The 18,132-nt window shown below is 43.7% G+C and overlaps 1 protein-coding gene across 11 annotated transcripts in view; it reads right to left on the reverse strand.

The window, feature by feature from the left end:
* LOC135504298 (tight junction protein ZO-1-like) overlaps positions 1-18,132 on the reverse strand; it is a 146,938-nt gene that overhangs the window by 86,645 nt on the left and 42,161 nt on the right. The gene's annotated exons all lie outside the window — the stretch shown is intronic.

The following is an 18,132-nucleotide window of genomic DNA, read 5'->3' on the forward strand; positions in this document are numbered from 1 at the left end:
TGTTTATTTACTATGAAGCACAGTACTTGTAAACTCCTAAAACACCTGGGTCACCTAACATATTAAGATAAATTGAAAATACATTGATTTATACGATCCTTGAGACATAAAATGTAGAACTATTCTTGCAAAAATATCTTGCAATAGGACTTGTAATATGTCTGAAAACACTATTTTATATTATTATGTGACTTTGCAACCACACTAGTTGGTGGCATGGCAGACAAGTCTGGGACACAGTCTACAGTTTCATAAGTAAAAGTCATAAACCAAAGAAAAATGTTTCAGGTCAACTTTCAACTGAAAATCCAGTCCATGACTTTAAGTTGGGTTTTTGTGTGGTTGATAACCAACCACACAGGAAACCAAGCGGGCCATAGCTGTCATTCAGAATACTTCCTATGGCTTTCCGGAACCAACCCACAGGATGCGCTGAACCTCAGAGCTCAGCTTGCATTGTTTCAAAGTAAACACACTGTAGGACTATATCTCTCAATGTAAAATAAATCAGTTCATATCTTACTTGTAAAGAAATCAGAAGTAGCTTCAGCCTGTGACATAACATTTCAAAAACAACGATGACTACATGCACTATATATAGACTTTTTCTATTGAATTATTGGCTGTATGTTTGTTTATTCCATGTGTAACTCTGTGTTGTTTTTGTGTCGCACTGCATTGCTTTATCTTGCCCAGGTCGCAGTTGAAAATGAGAACTTGTTCTCAACTTGCCTACCTGGTTAAATAAAGGTGAAATAAATAAAATAAAATAATAAAAAATGTTCATCTAAGTAACCACTTTGCTCAGAGCGCACAGAGCTTCACTATTTCCATCCCAAGCAGCCATTTTGACAAACCAGGAAATCACGTTCACACACTGCTCCTGACTTTTCTTACATGTACAGCTGGCGCAGGCCAGAGGTGCCCTGTAGGTGTGGATGGTCTTGGGTTAATTTGCCACCAGACAAATCCCACAAAGCAAAAACCTAAAGCAGTTTGACAGACAGGGCTTGATGCATCGCGCGAACAGCTCTCAGCCATGGTATTTTGGCCATATACCACACCTCCTTGACCTTATTGCTTAAATATAACATTCAGCCTACAACTAAATAATGCACTCTCAAATTACTATATATTAACTGTATTTTTCAGTGTCTAACAATCTAATCTATCTAATATGAGGTTGGGCACAAAAGTAAAACATCAAAAGAACAATTAAATCTACATTTGTATCAGTATTTTTTTTAAGAAAGTTTGTTATATCTGCAATATGAATGAATGACCACATACTAGTATAGATGCCAGCCGCTCTGTCCTCCTGTGACGGTAACTTCGGCCCGCATCCACCAGGGAAGATATCAGAATGTTCAGCATTCTATCTCTCTCAAGTAACCAGGCTAATTTGCTGTTCTAAAAGTAAACAAGCTGGAGCTAGAACATTTTAATCAATCTACCCCAAACGCTGTAACCCAAAGAAACAGAGTGAAGAGTACTGCTGCCTGCTTTAGAGACAAATACAGACCTGCAGTATCTCCTGATGGAGAAGAGAGAGGGGCATTTGTGACACTAAAACGTGATCAAAGGCAGCTTTGTCCTGCATGGCTGCCCCCCCAGTACCCAGAGCAGAAAAGCACAAAACTGCTCTGGAGCTCAGGTGCTGCCTTCTCATGGAAGAGCAGGCACATGAAAAACACTCTGCCACAGAATAGGCCGGAACACACAGACACAAAACAGGCACACGTTAGTGAGGAGAACGCTTCACAGAGTTATGCTCACTTGCCCCAGCATCCCCAGAGCAGAAAACTCTTAACGTGCAGTGAACTAACATGAAGCACACACCCTGAACTGCACTGTGTCCTAACTGGATTATACATGAAAATAGACCTACAACACCATTGTTGTAGGTGTAGCACTGGCATAGTACTTTCTCAGCTTTAGAAAAGCCATTGTTGTAGGTGTAGTATAGCCCTTCTATCTCAGCTTTAGAAAAGCCATTGTTGTAGGTGTAGTATAGCCCTTCTATCTCAGCTTTAGAAAAGCCATTGTTGTAGGTGTAGTATAGCCCTTCTATCTCAGCTTTAGAAAAGCCATTGTTGTAGGTGTACTATAGCCTTTCTATCTCAGCTTTAGAAAAGCCATTGTTGTAGGTGTAGTATAGCCCTTCTATCTCAGCTTTAGAAAAGCCATTGTTGTAGGTGTAGTATAGCCCTTCTATCTCAGCTTTAGAAAAGTAATTGTTGTAGGTGTAGTATAGCCCTTCTATCTCAGCTTTAGAAAAGTAATTGTTGTAGGTGTACTATAGCCTTTCTATCTCAGCTTTAGAAAAGCCATTGTTGTAGGTGTAGTATAGCCCTTCTATCTCAGCTTTAGAAAAGCCATTGTTGTAGATGTAGTATAGCCCTTCTATCTCAGCTTTAGAAAAGCCATTGTTGTAGATGTAGTATTGCCCTTCTATCTCAGCTTTAGAAAAGCCATTGTTGTAGATGTAGTATAGCCCTTCTATCTCAGCTTTAGAAAAGCCATTGTTGTAGATGTAGTATAGCCCTTCTATCTCAGCTTTAGATAAGGGGGATGAGAGTGAAAGGGAGAACAATAAACACAGGCCAAGCTATAACACCTCTCTGCCTGTTAGAACAACCAATCTGAGGGAGAGGTCAAGATCTAGAGGCCAGTTCCTGCCAACAACAGCCGCCTTTGATAAGTCAACAATTGTTTTCTTTCCACATTTTTGCCCTTGAAGTTCTTCCATAAAAATTAGCCTGCATGCCAACCCACTCAGATATGTAATTTCACAAATGTGTATTCTTTTCTCAAATACAGCCAGGTAATGAGGACAGTATAATCAAACTTGGGGTTTAGGCTACTCCTATTTCTTACTGTTATCTGTAGACATATTATACTATATATTCTTTGGGAAAGGGGAGAATAGTTGATTATTACTTGGGAGACACAAAAAGTCAAAGTAATACCACACACAGTCTTAGAATGAAGCCAACATGTCATTCATGATTATGTAGGAGCATATCTTTCCCCAAAGTCACAAAGTAAGAAAAGTGGGGAAAAATAGAGGGAAAATGGAGGGAAAGTAATCCCCCTGTCCTGATAACACCATGCTAGTTGAGTCAGTATAGGGAGGAGGAAGTCAGGGTCTTGTTTCACTGTCCGTCCATCTTCATCTGGGCTGAATTAAGATCTGATTGGTAGTTTGTCTTATCTTCCCTTGGCTCTATTGACTCTGTAAATGCTTTCCTTGGTTACGGCTCTAGAAGGGTACTGTGTTCTGTTTCCACTGTTAATGAGAACCCTCTGAAGGTCAGGGCCTGGAAGAGTGGATTCAAACCAGCAGCAAGGTGTTCCTTTAGTAATTCTCACTGGACAATATCCAGCGGGCACACTAAGACTAAGACCCAGTTGCCTACTAGGGCACACAAGGACAAAGACCCACTTGTACTTTCCAATGGAGAATAGCCAAACTGAAGCTTGAGAAAAAATATATATATTTTCTGTGCCTACAGCATTTCTCCTCAAATTATTGGTTTAATCTGCATTTAGCCCACATTTAACATTGTTTTATATGCATTTGCAAACCTGCCGATCGATTGGAGCGTACCATGTGAAATGTTTCTCTTTTATACTTGGATTTTATCAGGTCTTTTTTCAAAACAATACAGCAAAAACAGAAACAATGAAACTAAATAATAAATAAAAGCAAACAGAAGTCGCCATCCAATAGGTACAGAATAATATATAACATTGTGATATTGTATTGTTAACAAGATATTAGTTAATCCAGTCTTCCTAGTATGTGAATGATATCCATTTCTCACAGTTATTATTGAATACAGGTTTTTGGAGTCATGAAGGCATATGTCAAGCTTTCCATATTAATGATTTCTTGGATTAAACTTTGCTATTCTTCACATTTTGGGGCTTCTACTTTATACCAGTTCTTGGTAGTGGCTTTTTGTACTTGCAGCACGGTTAACTTTGATCAGGTATCTGTCCCTGTCCATCACACCTTCTGGAACATTACAGGGCAAGTTCTAGGGACTTCATATCCCTTTTAACACCAAACATACATGATCCCAAAAACAATGACATACTCTGACATTCCCCAAAAACATGGGTTTGGTTGGCATGGCTCTTGTATATCTAGCGGTTGACATGTGATTCTAGGAGTGATTTTCCCCAAAAAAACTCTCTCCATGTTCTTAAGTTGTTGAGTACTGCATATATTGTCCCAGTCTTCATCTGAGATGTCTATATACAGTTCCTTTCCGCATTTTGTTTTAATATAAAGAGCTGACTCTTTTCTAGAGGCTATCAGGCCATGACAGAGTGAAGAGATTGTCTTGGACAGTGCTTGTTTATATGCATTTCGAATCACATGGATAGTCACATTTGGTATTGAAGAAGGTTCTGTAATTTGGTTGTAATTTGGTTGAAAAATTTTGGACTCTTTTTCAAAATAGTCCCTAAACTGTAAGTATCTGAATAAATCTTATTTTTCCATACGATATTTCTCCTTTAAATTTTCCATCCTCTACAGTCCTTACATTTTTTATCATACTGTAGATACCTGGTTTAAATTTTGTATCAAAAGTAAATCACTTCAACGTTCAGATTTCCTTTTCCAGCTTGCGTTGTTTTACCATCCATTTACATTACATTTAAGTCATTTAGCAGACGCTCTTATCCAGAGCGACTTACAAATTGGTGAATTCACCTTCTGACATCCAGTGGAACAGCCACTTTACAATAGTGCATCTAAATCATTAAGGGGGGGGGTGGTGAGAAGGATTACTTATCTTATCCTAGGTATTCCTTGAAGAGGTGGGGTTTCAGGTGTCTCCGGAAGGTGGTGATTGACTCCGCTGTCCTGGCGTCGTGAAGTTTGTTCCACCATTGGGGGGCCAGCGAAAGTTTTGACTGGGCTGAGCGGGAAGTACTTCCTCAATGGTAGGGAGGCCAGCAGGCCAGAGGTGGATGAACGCAGTGCCCTTGCTTGGGTGTAGGGCCTGATCAGAGCCTGGAGGTACTGCGGTGCCGTTCCCCTCACAGCTCCGTAGGCAAGCACCATGGTCTTGTAGCGGATGCAGCTTCAACTGGAAGCCAGTGGAAGAGCGGAGTTGCCTACTGAGAGAACTTGGGAAGGTTGAACACCAGACGGGCTGCGGCGTTCTGGATGAGTTGTAGGGGTTTAATGGCACAGGCAGGGAGCCCAGCCAACAGCGAGTTGCAGTAATCCAGACGGGAGATGACAAGTGCCTGGATTAGGACCTGCGCCGCTTCCTGTGTGAGGCAGGGTCGTACTTGCGGATGTTGTAAGCATGAACCTACAGGAACGGGCCACCGCCATGATGTTGGTTGAGAACGACAGGGTGTTGTCCAGGATCACGCCAAGGTTCTTAGCGCTCTGGGAGGAGGAAACAATGGAGTTGTCAACCGTGATGGCGAGATCTGCAGTTTCCCGGGAGGAAGAGCAGCTCCGTCTTAGGTTCATTGTGGTGATTATCCACACTGATATGTCTGCCAGACATGCAGAGATGCGATTGCCACCTGGTCATCAGAAGGGGGAAAAAAGATTAATTGTGTGTTCTGCATAGCAATGATAGGAGAGACCATGTTTATGACAGAGCCAAGTGACTTGGTGTATAGCGAGAAAGGAAGGGCCAGAACAGAGCCCAGGGACACCAGCGCGTGGCGAGGAGACAATTCTCGCCACGCCAAATAACCTGTCAAATAAAAGCGGAGATGCCCAACTCGGAGAGGGTGGAGAGGAGGATCTGATGGTTCACAGTATCCAAGGTCTAGAAGGATGAGAGCAGAGAAGCTTTAGCAGTAGCGCCTCCGTGATAAGCAGTCTCAGTTGAATGATAGTCTTGAAACCTGACTGATTTGGATCAAGAAGGTCATTCTGAGAAGATAGTGGGAGAGCTTAATCCAGTTCAAGAGTTTTGGAGAGAAAAGAAAGAAGGGATACTGGTCTGTAGTTGTTGACATCGGAGGGATCGATTGTAGGTTTTTCAGAAGGGGTGCAACTCTCGCTCTCTTGAAGACGGAAGGGACGTAGCCAGCGGTCAGGGATGAGTTGATGAGCGAGGTGAGGTAGGGAGAAGGTCCCCGGAAATGGTCTGGAGAAGAGAGGAGGGGATAGGGTCAGCGGGCAGGTTGTTGGGCGGCCGGCCGTCAAGAAGCGAGATTTCATCTGGAGAGAGAGGGGAGAAAGAGGTCAGAGCACAGGGTAGGGCAGTGTGAGCAGAACCAGCGGTTGTTTGACTTAGCAAGCGAGGATCGGATTCGTCGACCTTCTTTTCAAAATGGTTGACGAAGTCATCTGCAGAGAGGGAGGAGGGGGGAGGAGGATTCAGGAGGGAGGAGAAGGTGGCAGCTTCCTAGGGTTAGAGGCAGATGCTTGGAATTTAGAGTGGTAGAAAGTGGCTTTAGCAGCAGAGACAGAGGAGGAAAATGTAGAGAGGAGGGAGTGAAAGGATGCCAGGTCCGCAGGGAGGCGAGTTTTCCTCCATTTCCGCTCGGCTGCCCGGAGCTCTGTTCTGTGAGCTCGCAATGAGTCATCGAGCCACGGAGCGGGAGGGAGGACCGAGCCGGCCTGGAGGATAGGGGACATAGAGAGTCAAAGGATGCAGAAAGGGAAGAGAGGAGGGTTGAGGAGGCAGACTCAGGAGAAAGGTTGGAGAAGGTATGAGCAGAGGGAAAGATGATAGGATGGAAGAGGAGAGAAAGCGGGGGAAGAGAGCAAGGTTGGGACGGCGCGATACCATCCAAAAGGGGCAGTGTGGGAAGTGTTGGATTGGCATGAGGGAAAAGGATACAAGGTAGTGGTCGGAGACTTGGAGGGGATTGCAATGAGGTTAGTGGAAGAACAGCATCTAGTAAAGATGAAGCGTATTGCCTCCTTGTGAGTAGGGGGGAAGGTGAAGGGTGAGGTGTGGAAAGAAGGAGGCAGAGAGGAATGAGTCAAAGGTAGACGTGGGGAGGTTAAAGTCGCCCAGGACTGTGAGAGGTGAGCCGTCCTCAGGAAAGGAGCTTATCAAGGCATCAAGCTCATTGATGAACTCTCCGAGGGAACCTGGAGGGCGATAAATGATAAGGATTTAAGCTTGAAAGGGCTGGTAACTGTGACAGCATGGAATTCAAAGGAGGCGATAGATAGATGGGTAAGGGGAGACAGAGAATGACCACTTGGGAGAGATGAGGATCCCGGTGCCACCACCCCGCTGACCAGAAGCTCTCGGGGTGTGCGAGAACACGTTATAGGAGTAGCAGTGTTATCTGTGGTGATCCATGTTTCCGTCAGTGCCAGGAAGTCGAGGGACTTTGGCATAGGCTGAGATGAACTCTGCCTTGTTGGCCGCAGATCGGCAGTTCCAGAGGCTACCGGAGACCAGGAACTCCACGTGGGTCGTGCGCGCTGGGACCACCAGATTAGGGTGGCCGCGGCCACGCGGTGTGGAGCGTTTGTATGGTCTGTGCAGAGAGGAGAGAACAGGGATAGATAGACACATAGTTGACAGGGTACAGAAGAGGCTACGCTAATGCAAAGGAGATTGGAATGACAAGTGGACTACACGTCTCGAATGTTCAGAAAGTTAAGCTTACGTAGCAAGAATCTTATAGACTAAAATGATTGAAATGATACAGTACTGCTGGAGTAGGCTAGCTGGTAGTGGCTGCGATGTAGCTAACCTAGAAAATCGCTCTAGGCTAAACAATTGACTTAGATACATTTTATGTAGCTAGCTAGCTACGATCAAACAAAACAAACCGTTGTACTGTAATAGTTACTACAGTGCTGCTATTCGGGGGCTAGCTGGCTAGCTACGTTAAGAGAACGACAATAGCTGGCCAGCTAACCTAGAAAATCGCTCTAGGCTACACAATTGTCTTAGCTACAAAGACGGCTATGTAGCTAGCTAGCTACGATCAAACAAAACAAACCGAAACCAGAGGTCTAGTGTAAATGATGATTTAGGGTTAAGTATTAATGTCCCAAATGTGTCTTTATCCCCAGCTACAGACTGGATTGGGCGACCTTGAACGGCAACCTTGACATCTTTCCATATAGCACTGTGTTGTGAGTCACAATAGCTGGCCTCTAATTTGTGATCGTTAAACAAATTCCTCAAATCCCATTGAGAAATTGAGGAACATTCTGGCAAGACTTGTCTCGTATGACACAAACAGTAGAACAGCAACGTATCTTGGTTTCAGCTCTCGCTTTCATCGCATTGTCAAGGAGTCAACAGAAAAGGCTTTCATAAGGTGTGAGAAAGGTTGAGAGAAGGAGAGAGGCTTTGTCCTATTGTACTTATAACTCATGCCTCCATCCTTAAGTGCCAATAGACCTGTCGTTCCATTAAACCCGTCAATGTGTTCTTGTTACATCTCTCCTCCAATCCACACAGTAATTGCATGGGCATTCCATCAATCAATTATATTGGCAGCAACATCATCAAGTCATTGTTTATGGCACGGCGTTGTGCAGGAATGCAGTGGAGGGCTTTGTGGATGGGGGAAGTGTTTAGTCTGTGTTTGAACAGCCAACTCTCTCTGGCCTCACTCAATTTGATCAGTGCGACTGGAGTGCTGGGACACTAGGAAATAAAGACAGGGGTTTATACAGGTGTAAACGTTAACAGACACAGCTTAACTTAACAAAATATGGCAAGTGTGTGTGTGTCACCCCTATGCGATTTGTTATTAGTAGTCCAATTCCATGGTCATGGCCTCAATTATTCATTCTCTTCTGGTTCACACAACCCATTTAGTATCAATCTTCAAGGCTACATGCTTTCAGACAGGGTGGAAAAAGCACTGCCTTCAACAACATTTCCATTCTAAAGAAACTGTAATAAATGGTAATTGAGAATAGTTGTGAAGTATTATGAGTTGTGAACTTTACTGCTGGCCAAATATATTTTTATGGAATTCCAAATGGAAATGAATAGAGTAAATAACAGGCCTAAATACAGTATATTAAGTCATTATCATATTAAACATCATCAGTCCAGGTCAGTCAGTCCATTACTGTCTATTCTTGGGCTTATTTCCATTTCACTCTCCCTATTGCAGCTATCTAATTTGCTTCTGCTTCCATTCTAATAACTATGTGATAGGATTTGGGCAATACTGAGTTCCGCAATTACATTGTTGTTAAAAATGTATATTGTTTAAGGGGATCATTTCTGTGATGTGATTCATACTTCAATACTACGAACATCTGACAACTAACTTGATTAAAAAGAGAAACAATTTAAAGATTAAACTCAAATAGATTCCAATAATGCAGTTTACAGTGCCTCTCAATATTCTGAGAAGAACACTGAGTTCTGACGAGGATATATTAAGCTTTTACATTGCGAGTGAATTACCATAGTAATTACTGATAGTAAACCATTAGGCTGCTTTCATCTTGTGGAGCAGAAATACAAATTGCTGTACTGATCATTCATCTAAAAAAACTTCCTCTCTTTTCCCTTTCTCAATTGATATGGTTAGCAGAGCACATTTAGCCAAACAACAGGCTGGCGGCAGCAGCAGGGCTGGCTGGCATCCCTCCACTCAGCTGCACAACCACTTTAACCCACTATGGCTCGAGCATACTCACTAATAGCCTCCCCAGCAAAGCAACTGGGAGTAGCAAGATGAGGTAACCTTCAATTCAAATTAGCCTTATCGTTATACTCAAAAGATTATATTTCTGTGCGAGATGAATTATACATTCCGGAGATAGGAAAAAAATACTTTAATGAGTTTGAAACTAAGTGAAACTAAGTGAGTGCCGTATCTAATTGTCTAATTTTCCTCCCAAGTTAGCTGTGCTATTTAGAGTTGATGACGTGATCCCATTGTTTGCGTTACAATGAGAGAGTGAAATTGAAAACAATGCTCTGAAGATCCCAGAGTGCATTTTGTTGAATTTACGAGGCAGTAAATACTTCACGAGAAACAATGTGACCTTTGCCTCATTGTTGAGACATTTCTAAATTACATTACTAGAACTCAAATATTTTGTTTTTATATATTTATATATTTATAACGGTATATTTATAACGGTAAATATAACATTCTTATCACAATTCCTGCAGTTCTACATTTGTTTTCCTCCAAATGGTGACGCGATGTTTCATACGAAGCACTTGCCTTAATTATTGCATCATGGCGTAATCATTTTCTCTATACTGTGATAACCCTCTATCTTTTCAGACCTGGTTGTCAATCATTTTACCAGACAGTGACATTAAAAAGTTAACTGAAGTCGAAGTCAATGAATGTACATTATACAATGACAACTCTAGGGGATACAAAACACAATCCTGTTTATTGACATTTGAGGACCGTCACTTACAGTTCTTAAGGTTTAACAAAGCACACAGTGTGCTCCAGTCCGCTGACAATGACTTCCTGTAAAACTTGCTGTTGTGGATGACAACACTAATGACAACAATGTGGAGCCCAATCAGAGGGTTGACCGAGAAAAGCACACTCAAACATACACACATTACACACGTCATGTGCAACTCTGTGTAGTAGCTCCTTATCTTCCAGAGACTCCATTCAAACTGCCTGGCACTGCAGTATCAGCAGAAATGACGCGTGGGGTGCTGAGTGCAGAGGCAAGAAACACCTATTCTTTACCAGCAACAGCAAAGTGTGTAAATACTCTCTGCAGGACAGGTCCATCATAAATAAAGGAGAAGAAAGGAGAGCCTCTTCCTGGAAGGTAATTGGGAGGATTCTTCTGGGAAAACGCTGCTTGTTTTTCACTGTCCCGAGAGAGGGTGGTTCCAGACTGCTGCTGGAGTCTAGGACATCAGTAAACACCACTCTGTAGGCTGAGGTCTTACAGTGCAAATGGACATAAACTACATCTCCACTGGCATAACATTCCCCTCACATTATCACTGACATGGGCAGAGGGGAGGGAACCTACCAGTCTCCCTCAGAGACCTCCAGGACGAGAGAGGCTGTACTGTTACCTCCACTGTAACAGGTTCATGTGTTCAATGTGAGACGGTAAAGAGTTGGTGTCACAAAATAACAGTTAAAAAGTCTGGGCTGCTGCTATGGCATAATAATAATATAATCTCCTGTAATGCAGTGATGTGAAAGACAAAACAAGAGAGGAGGAGCTCTCCTTTCGTGAGAAGTGGTGCCTATACTAACGTGTGTATTTCCGTGTTTGTGTGTGTGTGTTTGTTTTTGTGTATGTGTGTAGGTTTTAGCCTGGAAGGGCGGCTATAGGCATGGAGCTGGGGGAAACAGGACAGGACACAAGGAGGTGTTCCTCTGGTATTTCCTGAGGGAGGAAGCTTAACAAGCGTGCATACCCATGCAGGCACACACGCCATGGCTATATTGACATAATGATGTGGTCAAGGTTCAGTGGTCCCCCAGTGCTTAGCTCATTCGTCTTCACTCACAATGGCCACAAATCCACATTTTACCCTGCATAACATAACTAAATCCTCAGTCCTCACTAGAATTCAATTACAAGTCAATTACGTGTCATATGTCACTTTCACATCTACTGCGAACTGTCTTCAGTGAAACTTGTGCTGCAGTTGTTTCAGAAAACAGGCCATAACTCTTACTGTCTACCAGCTCTGCAGCAAATGCACCTGTCCATTCTCTGTTCCACTGTGAATTCACACTGATGTGTACTGTATGTATGCACACACACACACACACACACACGCGCGCGCGCGCGCACACACACACACACACACACACACACGCACACGCACTACATTCAGGGACCAGGCAGTACAAAACCTTTATCTTGGACAGGGAAGTTAATTTTTTCTGCTCTGATTGTAATTCAAGGGCCTCCCTTCTCACCTTTATCTGGAGTGATTCAGTAGCTAACCTTTCCATTATGGAGAGAGAGAGAGCCCAGGGGTCGATACCGTAGAGCAGCACGTGTACGGTACTTCAGAAAGTGGAGGAGCAGCAGAGGGGTGAGCCCTGAGCAGTGGGAGAGAGGGAGGAAGAGAGGGAAAGAGAGAGATGGGGGGTAGGTGCACTGGACAAGGTCATACAGTGAGACAAACAAGGGCATTCCTCAGTGGCCCCTATCTGTATGTCAAGGCTGGAACAGATCAATGAGCACAGCCGACAAAAACACCTGAAACTGTTTCTATTCCATGGAGTCATCAGTCAAAATGTTGAATTCACACATTGGACAGAAGCAGCACTTTACATCATTCTACTCCAAGGCTGCAGTGTCTGCAATCAAAACACTGTTCAAATTCACAGAGCTCTGAGGGTCAACAATATAGCATGGCACAGTATCCATCTCAGCCAGTTGACAGGTGTTTATTCACAATTGTTTACAGACAGATTATTTCACTTATGTTTCACTGTATCACAATTCCAGTGGGTCAGAAGTTTACATACACTAAGTTGACTGTGCCTTTAAACAGCTTGGAAAATTCCAGAAAATTATGTCATGGCTTTAGAAGCTTCTGATAGGCTAATTGACATAATTTGAGTCAATTGGAGGTGTACCTGTGGATGTATTTCAAGGTCTACCTTCAAACGCAGTGCCTCTTTGCTTGACATCATTGGAAAATCAAAACAAATCAGCCAAGACCTCCGGAAAAGAAATTGTAGACCTCCACAAGTCTGGTTCATCCTTGGGAGCAATTTCCAGACGCCTGAAGGTACCACGTTCATTTGTACAAACAATAGTACGCAAGTAAAAACACCATGGGACCACACAGCCGTCATACCGCTCAGGAAAGAGACGCATTCTGTCTCCTAGAGATGAACGTACTTTGGTGCGAAAAGTGCAAATCAATCCCAGAACAACAACAAAGGACCTTGTGAAGATGCTGGAGGAAACAGATACAAATGTATCTATATCCACAGTAAAAACGAGTCCTATATCGACATAACCTGAAAGGCCGCTCAGTAAGGAAGAAGCCACTGCTCCAAAACCGCCCCAAAAAAGCCAGACTACGGTTTGCAACTGCACATGGGGACAAATATCATACTTTTTGGAGAAATGTCCTCTGGTCTGATGAAACAAAAATAGAACTATTTGGCCATAATAACCATTGTTATGTTTGGAGGAAAAAGGGGGAGGCTTGCAAGCCGAAGAACACCATCCCAACCGTGAAGCATGGGGATGGCAGCATCATGTTGTGGGGGTGCTTTACTGCAGGAGGGACTGGTGCACTTCACAAAATAGATGGCATCATCAGGAAGAAAATTATGTGGATATATCAAAGCAACATCTCAAGACATCAGAGGAGGACCAAAATGCAGCGTGGTAGTTGTCCATGGTTTTTTAATTAGAAAACTGAACATGAACACATAACCAAAACAACAAAGTGAAAACCCGAAAACAGTCCCGTGTGGCACAAACACTAACACAGGAAACAATCACCCACAAAACCCAACACCAAACAGGCTACCTAAATATGGCTCCCAATCAGAGACAATGACTAACACCTGCCTCTCATTGAGAACCATATCAGGCCCAAACACATAAACAGACCAACAAGACATCCAACATAGAATGCCCACTCAGATCACACCCTGACCAAACAAAACATAGAACATACAAAGCAAACTATGGTCAGGGTGTGACAAATAGACAATGACACCAAACATACTTCCAAAGTTGTGGCAAAATGGCTAATGGACAACGAAGTCAAGGTATTGGAGTGGCCATCACAAAGCCCTGACCTCAATCCAATAGAAAATTTGTGGGCAGAACTGAAAAAGCGTGCGTGAGCAAGAAGGCCAACAAACCTGACTCAGTTACAGATAATAAACAGCAAGTAGCAGCTGTGTAAAAAACTTGCAAATAGTCCAGGTAGCCATTTTGTTAATTGTTCAGCAGTCTGATGGTTTATGGGTAGAAGCTGTTAAGGAGCCCTCTGCTCTGTGATACTGTATAGTTTTTGTTCTCATGGTACTACTTGTCACTGGGCCATTCCAACACCATGAGGCTACTGGTCAGAACTTACACAGGGAGGAAGAGGAGCGCTTTAGACAGGAGAGAAAAATACTGATCATTCACAGTCCACAAGGATAAACGGTAAAACACAAATGGTGCACAGTGGAAATGTTCTGAATGCCTAGCAGAGGGAGGAGAAGTTTAGTAAACTATATTGAGTTAGGCTCCCAATTGAAAGTGGCTGTGAGGTGATGGGCAGTACATGTGATTTAGTGGTTAAGGGATGAAGGGGGGATAATGTGATTCACAGCAAACTCTGCTGATAACACTCTGATAATGTCAAAGGAGAGCCATGATTAAACCCCAGTTCTGATGTGCAGACCTGCCCCGTCAGCGATTGAGTAAAAACACTCAGCGCAGGGACCCAAATCAAATCTGCAGTGCGCATGGTTGGAATGCAGCCCTCATTGACATCGATCCACCGTACTGAGTCCCTTGTGTGAACATGGAGAGGAGCACTCACTCGCTCTCCCTCTGCCCCCCCACACTGCCAGTCTGGGCCACTAAGCATGTGCAGAGGTGTTCAAATAGAGATAACAGGTAATTATCTCTCAAACACAGTTAATTTGCCTTCTACATCGCCAGAGATGGGGTCTATAGGGACAAAATCTCATCCTCTTATCACAATTCAGTACAGGCTATACACTCCATCATTCGGGTGTAATATTGTCATCCTTCGCTTATTACATAAGATGTCCCTCCCATAAATATGTAGCCACGGCTCTTTGTTAAAATAAGGCAAGAGCCTGTGTGGAGACTAGAGGGAGGTAGAAGAGAGCTAGTCAGGATGGCGTGGGCCTGCCTGGTCCTGGCATGACAGTCAGATAGTCAGAGTGCAGGGACACAGCAGCAGACCAGAGGCATCATGGGATGGGACCCTGCTAAAGCCCCAGTGCGCTCTATTTAATCCCCCTCCCTTCCACTGCCAGGATCAAGCCTCATCAGCTTTGGTGTTCAGTGTCAGACTCATTTTTATAACGTCCCACCGGTCAATTCTAACCGCTAATGCCTCACACAACGGCTCCTAATGCCAAGTGATTACGGACTGCTGTTTTAGCACATTTGTCGCATGAAAAGAGAGAAAGGGCCACAAGGCTGTCCGTCGGCTCCGTGCTCAAAGGGACGAGCCTGATGAACTCAGCAGAAAAGGATCTTCCCTGAAAGCAGCTCTAAGCCACAGACCTCTGGGTGGGGTCTAGCGGGATAGGGGGCTGTGGCCTGGCAGTCAGAGCTGGTCTGACTGGGGCTTTACAGTATCCTATGCCAGAGCATATAGACAGTTCCTGTGTTGCAGATACGCAAACATGCTCACATTGGCTCTTCCACAAGTAGACATGATGAGAATCTGAAAGTATGCAACTCAATCACCCATTGAAAAAGAAAACACAGGAGCCAATCACGTACGCTCAACACTGTGCATGAAGTATAATTCAAAAACACAATAGTACTTCAAATTAAAAACAAAAATAGCTTCCAGTGCCTTTGTCACATCTCTGACACAATTCAGACGGATTTCCCCCACTCCCATTTAAAGCAAACAGAATTTGCAAGGAGATGTGATCGGCATCAGTATGCCTGCACCTATCAGCTGGGGCCTCGTTGTGTCAAACAGTGTTACAGGCTGGACCATATGACATCTAAACAACACATGGAAATGACACCGCTGGGACAGGACACAAACAGAGCTGAGTTCTGTGTACAGAGAGAAGACAACAGAGAGAGAGAGAGAGAGAGAGAGAGAGAGAGAGAGAGAGAGAGATAGAGGCAGCCACTACATGAAAGGATACTTCATTTTGTCAATTTGAAGTTTCCTGAACTGAGAAATCCTTTCAGTGAAATCAAAGAAAGTAAATGTTGAGGGATCCCTGTTGTTTTTCTAAAGACAACTCCCTTAAACAAAGGGGTTGTGCCCTTTGCCAGAACACTTTATTGGGAACATTATTCAAAGGCATACGACTGGCATGCAAACATTTCAGCTGTCATCCAGTTACTCACTGTCTAAAAATGTGCAAGTACAGGAGTCTAGAGGGTAGGTCATACTGGCTTACACACTGGAGTTCAGCTTGACAATGACATTTTTAAAGGCAGTCTGACTGAGTCACAGCTAGCCCTGGAGGAAAAGCCTCAGAGAACTGAGAAGGGGGGGGTGAAAGAGGGCAAGGGAGAGAGAGAATGAGTGACAGATAGAGAGAGGGAGGGAGAGAATGAGTGACAGACAGAGAGAGGGAGGGAGAGAATGAGATCAACTCTGCAGCTCCTGACAGAGAGAGGGAGGGAGAGAATGAGATCAACCCTGCAGCTCCTAATAAACCCACTAACGCCACCCTACTGCCTTTACTACCTCCGAGGCTTGAGATATGAGGTGTGAGGTAACGCCACAGAGAAGGTCTAATCATACCTCAGGTTTTCCAACAAACATGAAAAATGACCATACTGTCATTGGGGAGGACAGGCAGCTGATCTATGCCTTTTTATTATTGCAGCATAATGTTGAGGTCATTATTAACATGTCTGCAAGTGTATGGTGATTTCTAATTGTTTTTGCCAAATGGTCAAAGGAGTGTATAAGATCTGAAAGAAAGTATGTAATTGTGAATAGGGTTGCACATTTTGGGGAATATTCAGAGGTGGAAACTTTCCGTGGGAATTAATGGGAATATATGGGAATTAACGGAAATATATGCAAATTAATATTAATACCATTTAAATGTAAATGTTTTTTTGCATTGGATATATTTACCATATCATATGGAGACAGAAACATAAACCTTTTGTTGACATGGGATGATTTCACTGAACAACAAAAGAAATGGAATATTGAATGGTCCCCAATGATCCATCGCATCTCCAAAAACATTTTCAACAAACATCTGTAAAATGATTTAGTCTAGAAACTAAAGCGTTGCTTGTCTTCCTCTCAGGTTTTGATGTCTTCTCCCTGGACCTCCTCAATGTCCACCTCTTGAACATCAGACTGAGGCCTCATCTTCACTATCACTTTCCAACCTTGTTGAGTATGGCTCATTGTCAGGCTCAAAAAGCCTCAAATTTGTCCGGATGGCCACCAATTTTTCAACCCTTGTATTGGTCAGCATGTTGCGTGCTTTGGTGTGTGTGTTCCCAAACAAGGACCAGTTGCGCTCTGAGGCATCTGAGGTTGGTGGGAGTTGGAGGATGATGGAGGTAAAATGGGAAAGAGCCTCAGATCCACAAAGTCCCTTCCACCAGGTGGCTGATGAGATATGTTGGCACGACTGCCATATTGAATCTCCATCCCAAAGCCCTTGCTTGGAAGTGTACTTCGCCAGACTGCCAAGAACCTTGCACTCATCCAGGCCAAGGTGGCGAGACACGGTAGTGATGACACCATAGGCCTGTTGATCTCTGCACCAGACAGGATGCTCTTGCCAGCATACTTGGGGTCCAAACATACGCTGTGGCGTGTATGGGGTTCAGGCAGAAGTCTTTACGCTTTTTGATGTATTTCAGAACTGCAGAATTACAGAATTATTCTCTTACATCTGCAATCAGTGTCTGAACATCAGACAGGATGCCATTGTCTCCCTCAATCCATGCAATGACTACTGCTATAGGCTTCAGGAGTTTCAGGCTGCTTACCACTCTCTCCCAAAATGCATCACACAGGAGGATCCTCTTGATGGGGCTGTTCAGATCGGCAGACTGTGATATGGCCATTTCCTGGAGAGACTCCTTCCCCTCCAGGAGACTTTCAAACATGATGACAACACCACCCCAATGGGTGTCGCAATGCAGATTGGTGAGGTAGATTGCTGCTATAACATGATGACCTTTCACATATCTAACCATTTCCTTAGCTCTCTTGTAGAGTGTATCAATTGTTTCCAGTACCATGATGTACTTGAGGAACAGATTCAATGCATGAGCAGCACAGCCAATGGGTATGATGTGAGGGTAGGACTCCTCCACTTTAGACCAAGCAGCCTTCATGTTCGTAGCATTGTGTCACGGCTGTGTGGAGAGACAGACCAAGGCACAGCCTGCTCTGAGTTCCACATCTTTATTTTTCTTGTGAAATGGTACAAAACAAAAAGGAAACAAACAACGAACCGTAACATAAGAGGTGCAACATGCACTAACTCAAAACAAGATCCCACAAAACA

This window comes from Oncorhynchus masou, chromosome 2, assembly GCF_036934945.1.
Source record: "Oncorhynchus masou masou isolate Uvic2021 chromosome 2, UVic_Omas_1.1, whole genome shotgun sequence".
NCBI lineage: Eukaryota > Metazoa > Chordata > Actinopteri > Salmoniformes > Salmonidae > Oncorhynchus > Oncorhynchus masou.